Below are 7067 nucleotides of genomic sequence, written 5' to 3'. Positions count from 1 at the left end.
GAAGAAAAGCCTAAATTCTTCTGGATGACACACAGCTGAGTAGAAGATTTAGGATCCTCAAGATGATTCAACAGCAGAGATGTTGTTGATCAGTCTGAATATAAACACTAGTTACCGATGGATCATCAGTGTTGGACACTGAGTGAAAATGCTCAATCAAGGACTTCACCGTGACCCCACAGTGCCTAGGAAGGCAGTAGGGAGTCCCTGTGTCAATATGTGAAGTGAGAAGCCCTGCCTGCCTGTCTGGGCTGCTGGCAGAGAGAAGCACCTTTTGGAGTACAAGTCCAAGAGCCCCGGGTCACTTCTGTTTGGTTTGCTGCTGTGCCCCAGCACCCAGAAAAAGGCCTAGTATGTAGACAGTGTGCCCTAAATATCTTTTAAATCAAATCAAGCACTGATGTCTTATGATACCGATACACAATGTAATAAATACTGAACTCTCGTTTAAAAGTAATGCCCTCATTTCTTTCTAAGAGGATTACTTTTCACATTAAAATGAATTAAAAGTTGTTTTAAAATCTTTAATCCTTGAGAAAAATAAAGATGTTCTGTTCTTCACCAACTGACTAAAAATTACTCCTTAATGTCTGAAAGATATAAACCCAAAGCAATAAATTCTACACTACATCAATACCATGTGGACTCAAAGAAAGAAAGACAGCCAATGTCACACGCTTATTTTGACCCTACTTTTCATGATATTGTGGGAATCCAGTTTCTGACTTTCCTTCAGATCTTGGCTCAACATGCATTTCATGAAACAAAGTCTACTATAGGTTCTTCACAGAACCAGGTACAATACCTCCTGTTCTTAAATGCCGTGGACTTTTGTATGCATTTACTTTAACCGTCTGCCACTCAACTACACGTCCTCTGAGGACAGGGATTGTCTCCCTTTGCTCTCAAGTACATCCATTGAATCTGCCTCGTCCAGATCCTTACCAGGTCTACGAGTTACTAAAAAGTAGCAAATATCCTCTAGAAACAATGAACTGGAAACAGCCTCTCTGGCTCTATCCTCACATGAAGAAAGATGAGACTAGAGGTTACTTGGGTAGTTTCTACGAAGGCACAATACAACACACAAGTTCAAAGCCTCTAGGGAATTTCAATGGAAACAAATCATAGTTCTACATGGCAACTGTGTGTTCCCGTCTGGTCCACAGATGATTTGGGGCACATGCCATCCTCGTGAGAAAGCATGGGTTATGGACAGTCAAGACTGCAGTAAGAGACTCAGCCGAAATGCAGAAAAAAGGAAAGGGTCACTTCACTATTCAAGTCTTGATTCAACAAATTAACTAAGATTAAGTAGTGATATTTTAAAAGAATATTGATGTCATACATTTTTTTACCATTTTATTTACTTATTTTCAGAGACAGGGAAAGGGAGGAAAAAAAGAGGCTGAGAAACATTGATGTAAGAGAGAAATATCAGTTGGCCGCCTTCCACATGTGCCCCAACCGGGGACCAAACCTGCAATCCAAGCACGTGCCCTAACTGGGAATTGAACCAGTGACCTTAGGCTTTGCAGGACGACACCCAACCCACTGAGTCACATGGGTCAGGGCAGTTCTTACACATGATTTTTAACAATATGAGAGACTCAAATCCAAGCACAGAAATGCTGAGTCTAAGAAAGAACAAAGCAAAATCAAGTTAAATGAGAAGTGACCTCAGAGTGAAAAAATAATTGATCACCAAATTTTCTATAAGCAATTCTGATTCAAAATTGGTCAGAGTGGAAGAAGACAGCAAACTATAAAATATTGTAACCCATCTCTGCAGGCCCATTCCCCACAACCCAATTATGAAAAAGTTCAGCACCTGAAAAGCCTGTAAATAGGAGTCTACAAACAATGAATTTGAAGGCAAAACTGTGACAGAGAAGACATGTTTTATCTGTTAGATACAGGAATATCTTTTCAGTACACATACATTTCTCAACCTTAGTTAAATTACATTCTGTTATTTTTTTATCTGTGATTCTTTTCTTACAAATACGTATTTCTGGGGGCTGCCAGAAGAGTTCTGCCTCATTCTTCATCTGGTCTTTATGATTGAATATGATGCTCGAAAGTACATCATGTTGCTGCTCACCAGAGGAAGGCAATACGGAAAGGCTTCTGGGAAAAATGGAGCCAGAACTCTTTGATGAAGTCAAATGAGACCTCTAGACTTCCCATTTGTAGGACAATGTACTTGTTATTAACATGTATAACATTTTTAATTGGGTTTTCCATTCCTGCATCGTTTATATCGCAGGAAACAGTGAGATTTCACTAGATGTTGGAAGTATCTGTGTGATTTTGGTCTTAGCTTGTTCATCTAACCACCTTAGGTCTTTGCTTATCCATCAACACTGGCAAACTATCACTGCTTTTTGTAAAAGATTTCTGAAGGAAGAAAAGTCTTACTCTAAAAGACTGTGCATTTTTAAAGTTCTTACCGATAAATACATAAAGTCAGATTACCAGGCTACTCAATCCCCTTTGTCTTCAAGTTTTTTTAATCGTCACCTGATGATATGTTTATTGATTTTAGATGTCTTAAAGTTTTACTCTGGCTCTCAGCAGACCAAAACTTGTGAATGTTACAGGAGTTGCATGATGCATCATTCAAAAAGTTTACATACAACTGAAAAGATAAAGCACACAGATTACTTTTGCTTTCGTCATTTCCATTAGTTTATTATATGCTCTTCAACTAAATTTCAAAAACTTGAAATATAAATTAATACCATAAAAACTTAAAGACAGCCCTGGCTGGTATGGCTCACTGGATTGATTTAATATAATATAAGGTAGTATGGCTCACTGGTGAGCCTATTACCTTATATTATATGTGCCGGCCTACAAACCAAAGGGTCGCTGATTTGATACCCAGTCAGGGCACATGCCTGGGTTGTAGGCCTGTCCCCAGTAGGGGGTATTACAGAGGCAACCACACATTGATGTTTCTCTCCCTTTCTTTCTCCCCCACTTCCCTTCTATCTAAAAGTAAATAAATAAAATATTTTTAAAAACGCTAAAAGATATTGTAACTACATGTATGTGTAAATAGCAGTGATGTTTTGTTTTTCTCTGACCAGCCACACTGTTAGTGTTCTAACACCCATCTGATTTATTTATTTATATTTTACTTTATTGTTGACACTGTTGGAGATGTCTCCATTTCCCCTACCATTTGCACACTACCCAGTCTTCCACCCGCTCCCTCTGGCCATGACCACATTGTTATCTGTGTGTATGTGTCATACATACATGTTCTTGGGCTAATCCCTCTACCTTTCATCCAGTACCCCCTCCCCCATCTGTTGTTACAGCTATCAGTCTGTTCAATGTATCCACATCTCTGTTTCTATTTTGTTCATTAGTGTGTTTGTTCATTAATTTCGCATGTAAGTGAGATCATCTGGTATTTGTCTTTCTCTGACTGGCTTATTTCACATAGCATAATAATCTCTAGATCCATCCATGTTGTTGCAAAAGACAAGATTTCCTTCTTTTTATGGCTGTGTAGTATTCCATTATGTGAATGGACTACAGCTTTTTATCTATGAATCTGTTGATGAGTACTTGGGCTCTTTCCAGATCTTGGCTACTGTAAATACTGCTGCAATGAACATAGGGGTGCACATGGAAACCTACTGTATGGGAGAATACACACTGTGTGTTTGCCACTGATCCCTCCAATAAGTGGTTAATTTCCTAAATACATAAAGAACTTATACAACTCAACAAGGGAAGACAAACAATCCAATGAAAAAATGGGCAAAGGACCTGAATAGACACTTCTCCAAAAAGGATATACATATGCCCAATAGACATGAAAAAAATGCTCAATGTCACTAATCATCAGAGATGCAAAAAAATCACAAGGAGATACCGCCTCAAACCTTCAAGAATGTCTTTCAACAAATAACAAGTGCTGGCGAGGATGTGGAAAAATGGGAAAATGCTTGTGTACTGTTGATGGGAATAGAGATGGATACAGCCACTGTGGAAAACATTATGGAGTTTTCTCAAAAAATTAAAAATGGAACCACCTTTGACCCAGTAATCTTACTTCTGGGAATATATCCTAAGAATTCCAAAACCCATCTGATTTAAATTAATCCTCATAGCAACTCAAACAAAATGTAGCCCCCATCTTAAACAACAACAAAAAAATTGTCTCAGAAAAGCTAAGTACATTATTTAAGTTCACGAAGCTACTAAAAATATTCATTTTCATAGTTATATAAGAAAATCCTCATCCTCCCAAATAATGGGAACTTTCCCCCAACATGAACCTACATGGCATAACAGGATTTCAATGAACAACAACAAAAAATCACCTTACAAACCTTAAGAAATTATTTTCAAAAACTATAATAAGCCCTGGCTGGTGTAGCTCAGTGGCTTGAGTGCAGGCCTGCAAGCCAAAGGATCGTGGTTCAATTCCCAGTCAGGGCACATGCCTGGGTTGCAGGCCAGTTCCCAGCAGGGGATGCACTAGAGGCAACAATACATTGATATTTCTCTCCCTCTCTCCTTCCCTTCCCCTCTAAAGATAAATAAATAAAATCTTTAAAAATTATAATAAAACTTCTTTGGAGGAAATTCATTCATTATTGTTTATGTGAGCCTACTACCTTATATGTGAAGAGCCAGGCTTGGCTATACCAAGAATCTCCTGTAGCCTCATCTCATGCTGTATCTTTTATTTTCAAAACAAAAAATTATTCTACATGTTTAGATAGAATGTAGAAGGACAAACCCACAAATTTGCAAACTTTATATTCAGGGTGGTAACGTGGATGGGGCAGATAATGTTTTCTTCCAAATGAAACAACCTAAAGGAGCTGTTATCACTCATTGAAAACTAAAAGGATAGAATAGAGATGTTTTAAGAAATCTTCCAGCCCTGGCTGGCGTGGCTCAGTTGACTGCAGTGTCAACTCATAAACCCAACGGTCACAGGTTCAGTGTCCCATCAGGGCACAAACCTAGGTCATGGATTCGGCCCATGGTTGGGGCATGTATGAGAAGCAATGGATTGATGTTGCTCTCTCTCTCTCTCTCTCTCTCTCTCTCTCTCTCTTCCTCTCTCTTGAGATTTAACAAAAAATCTTCCAATGGACCCAGCTATTTCAGCACTGTGGCAGTAACCTCCATACAGAAAGAGCGGCCTCCCGAGAGCTGAGGACGAGGTCAGTGGCAGTCCTGGACAAGAGCACAGATTTGAGGTCGTCTTTCCTCTAAACTCATTCCCCTCCACAGAGCCACAACAGAAAGAGGCCACGCTTCCAATCATCATGACAACACAATTCTTCCAAGTTCAGGAAAAGAGTGTGTGTGTCTACATTACAAGTAGGGAATGGAGGAACCTAGGCTCTCGGGCAACAACATCCACTGCCTAAACGTATATAACAGGGACCTATTTATGTTAAAGTACCATGTTTTAGAATAAAATGCTACATATCTATGCAGTTGCCATTTCAACTTAGCTCACTTCCATGGTTTTGCAGATCTTCTTTTCGGTGAAGTGCTTCACACGTACTCTCATGTAGTCAAGTCATGTGCCCTGATCCCAGAAGAAAGTATAAAAAATTGGGGTAATTTATCCTCAGAATAAAACATTCAATTGTCCTTCAGATAAAAGAAAAACTGGTTAAACCACAGAAGGCGTGGTGTTCATGAAGACATAAGGGATTATATCAAATTATTCATATTAGTAAATGCTTCTTTGATCTAAAAAAAAAAAATCTTCCGAAAGGATGTAGTTTGTGACGTTGCTACTGGGAGGCTTGCGTGTTTCTCTCCTCCCTGGAAGAGGCACCAGTGGAGAGTAAGCTGAGACATTCATTTGGCACATTCAAAGTTTTACTGAAGGTAGTGATTTTTGCAGAGGCCTCTGTGTGTACACGAACTCTGATGTATTAGGAGAAGCCGCAAAAAACAGAAACCATAAAAGAACCTTCTAAGTATAATGCTGAAATTTAGTCATGAAAGTTTCTAGGTTTATTCTCTGTATCCACTAATTATTGATGTGAATAACATCTAAATTTTCAGCCAGATCACCCTCTTCTACTTTATATCTTTTAAAGCAGTTCGTAAGAGCTTTTACCCAAGGTAACAGGTTAACCAAATCAGTGTAGGGTTTACTTCAGCCCATTTTTCCCCAAATCAGGACAACGAGGGGTCAAAAAATCCTCTCACTGTATTTTTACAATCCCTTAAACTAAAACACATGTGTGTTTTCTGCTCCTTTTCAGATAATTTGGTCTTTTCATAAAGAAGGAATAGAAGCAGGCGTGAATAGTGGCTTGGCAGTTAACCACACTTCCAATTAACAGGCCCTGTTACTGTTTATCTCTGAGACAGACTTGGAAATTTCCAAGACTGTAATGTAATTTCTGCCAGGCCCATTAGAGGGAGCTACAGGGAACATTACTTTTCTGGCCAATGGTATTTAGATGAGTCATTGACAGAAAATGCAACTGACCCAAGAATATTAACCTAGTGCACGGAGCCGCGAACCAACATATCTTGACTCCAAAGCACTAGTTGATCAGCATATTCTTAGCTGGCCAACAGCCTTTTTTGTCCACGATTCTTTGTAACAGCTTAAGCATGGGGAGACTACTAAGGCACCCACTCTGATGAAGACAGTACTGTAAAATCATTCTCCAGGATCCAGAACACCAGGATGCTCACTGGCAGTTTCCTGGCAGCTTTGGATGCTTTTCCAACTACATGAGATGATGCCCCCGAGTGGGTGCGATAAGTTTTATGTAAGTGCACACAGAAGAAATCCAGAGTGTCGTGGGAATGGGTGGCGTTAGGTAGATGAAATCTTGACATACAGAAATTTTCATTAATTTCCTCCTCTATTAGTAAGTAGTTTGGCTGTGTGAAATGTTGAAATATTTAGGAACAAATTTTTAAACTAATAGCGTTTTTAAGTTTCCATATTTGAAAGGATTTAACGAAGTTCTCCTTTCCAAGCCTTGAAATCAGACCTGGTGTTAAGGATGAAATGCTCACATCCTCTTCCAAGGCAATAAGTATCTGCATTT

The 7067-nt window shown here is 39.1% G+C and overlaps 1 protein-coding gene across 2 annotated transcripts in view; it reads right to left on the bottom strand.

Annotated features, from left to right (window-relative positions):
- Nucleotides 1-7067, bottom strand: part of PDE3A (phosphodiesterase 3A) — a 272742-nt gene that overhangs the window by 209587 nt on the left and 56088 nt on the right. The window lies entirely within an intron of this gene.

Source organism: Artibeus jamaicensis, unplaced genomic scaffold (genome assembly GCF_021234435.1).
Source record: "Artibeus jamaicensis isolate MK-2021 breed Jamaican fruit bat unplaced genomic scaffold, CSHL_Jam_final contig_233, whole genome shotgun sequence".
NCBI lineage: Eukaryota > Metazoa > Chordata > Mammalia > Chiroptera > Phyllostomidae > Artibeus > Artibeus jamaicensis.
This window is presented reverse-complemented; position numbering and strand designations above follow the sequence as displayed.